General features: G+C 41.6%; 1 non-coding gene across 1 annotated transcript; it reads left to right on the top strand.

Moving 5' to 3' along the window:
- The first annotated feature begins 242 nt into the window (after positions 1 to 242).
- LOC122308614 lies at positions 243 to 346 on the top strand. The gene has a single exon (XR_006242133.1). It is a non-coding gene; the product is annotated as a small nucleolar RNA R71 (small nucleolar RNA).
- The last annotated feature ends 1,847 nt before the right edge of the window (positions 347 to 2,193 follow it).

The following is a 2,193-nucleotide window of genomic DNA, read 5'->3' as shown; positions in this document are numbered from 1 at the left end:
GCAAGTCATCAACCTCTTTGAGTTGATATTTTCCACCCCTTACTATACCCCTTACATTTTCAGACCTATCCCCAACATCAGAAACATTCCATGACTAGGCATTCTCAGCCAAATAATTGAAATATTCAAAAGGTTCGTCAGGATCCTTGCCAAAGAAGTCACCATTACACATGGTTTCAACAAACTGTTTCATTTTGGGATGCAAGCTTTCATGAAAAAACTAATGACTCTCCAATGTTCATAACCATGATGAGGGCAAGCATTCAATAAATCCTTAAACCTTTCCCAGCTTTGATAAAAAGTTTCACCATTTTTGCCCAAAATTCATAATCTGGCTTTTCACGGCATTTGTTTGATGCATGGGAAAGAATTTTTTAAAGAACTCAGTTTGCATCTCTTGCCAAGTTCTTATGGATCGAGGCCTTAGAGAATTTAGCCATGTTTGGCTTTATCCTTAAGGGAAAAAGGAAACAGTTTCAACCTAATCACTTTCTCAGTACATGTCCCATCCATGAATGTGGAGCACACTTCTTCAAATTCTTTAATATGCAAATAAGGATTCTCAGATTCCATTCCATGAAAATGAGGAATCAATGGGATCATCCCAGGTTTAAAATTGAAATTGTATGCATTTAAAAGTTGAATAATGCAGGAAGGGGATCTAGTTCTGACTGGCTGTAAGTACTCTCTTAATGTCCTATTCTAGTTCAAGATTTCCCGATCCTCATTTTCAGCCTTGTTACTTAAATTTTCAGAGGATGACTCAAAAGATATGGATGCAGACTCTGTGGATGAAAATGACTCAGTCCTAGTTAATCGTGATGCTTGATTTCTAGTCCAAACAGACATACATTCTAAACACACAAAAATTCACAACAAATGTAAGACAAACTAAAGGAACAAAACAAAGGCACAAGAAATTATTCAACAAGGGAGATAAGAGATGTTACCCATTCTGTGAAGAGGTTCACAGATACACTCCTTTTATTTTTTATTTGCTTAGTGTAATTGGTAGGAAACTGGTAAGTTACCCCACAACGCCAATGATTGACTTGAGCACTTAGTGCGATGAGTAGGGTAATGGGTAGGAAACTAGTAAGTTACCCCACGAAGTGAGTGCTTTCCTAGAGCTCCTAATGTGGCAGGGAACTTGGGAGTTATCTCGCAATGTAAGCCGTAGCTGGCAAGATTTTGTTAAAATGTTAAAAGCAGGTGCGGGTGTAGGTGGGTAGCCCTACCCATCCCCCACATAGGGTATTATAGAAGGACAAAAGCCTAACTTTTGCCATCCCCATCTTCTTCATAACCTCTTTTAATGCTGACCCTAGCCCCATAGCATGTCTTTACCTCCTCATCCTCATCCTCATCGTCTTCTTCTTCTTCCTCCTCCTCTCGTCACCTCCTCCTCCCCACATTTTCTTCCTGAATGTGGTTCTCCATGAGATACCCATGAACCAGGGCCAAGTAGCCGTGGTTTTTTACCTCGAGCCACTAGCCATGATGTGGTCGTGGGTCACTACATAAAACCACAACCAATCGTGTTCATGGTTCTCTACTCAGACCCATAGCATTGACTAGTCGTTGTTCTTTGCCCCAAGCCACAAGCCACAACATGATCATGGGTTAGCTCAAAGAAACACAGCCATGCTACAAACCCACGAACAATCGGGGGCCATGTCATCTTTCTAGGTTTCCTCTCTCTTTGCTTCACGGTGAGAAGAAAGGTGGCCAATTGTCTCTTCCGCTTGTTGGGAATAACTGCATGAGGAGTTGCCAACCCAACTCATCAAAACTCTTGATCAATCTGGTTTGCAAACTCTTGAACCATCATCTGGTCATCCCCTTAAGTGTAAAGGGAAAGCCTATCACGCGTGCAATTTCATGTGGATCTTGAATCCAAATACTCCACCAAGTCCTTGGATCCATTGTAAAGATTCATTGAAGGACCTCTAAATTTTTGGGAGAGAGGAAACCTATTTCCTTGTAGATTTGTGTTGTTAAGTAGGTTTTCCACGGCTGACAATGTCACTACTCGCTTTTCCATCTTCTCGTGTTTCTCCTCCTTCTCGATCTGGTCTATTCCCCCTTCACTCGGGGACTCTTCATCTTGGTGTTGGTCATGGTCTACGCTCTCGTTCAATCTAGTGGCCTTTCTCTCTAGGCCCAACTTCAACTCGTTTTCCTTATTGAGAG

This window comes from Carya illinoinensis, chromosome 4, assembly GCF_018687715.1.
Source record: "Carya illinoinensis cultivar Pawnee chromosome 4, C.illinoinensisPawnee_v1, whole genome shotgun sequence".
In the NCBI taxonomy this organism is placed as follows: Eukaryota; Viridiplantae; Streptophyta; class Magnoliopsida; order Fagales; family Juglandaceae; genus Carya; species Carya illinoinensis.
Note: the sequence above shows the minus strand (reverse complement) of the source record. Positions and strands in the feature narration are given on the sequence as shown.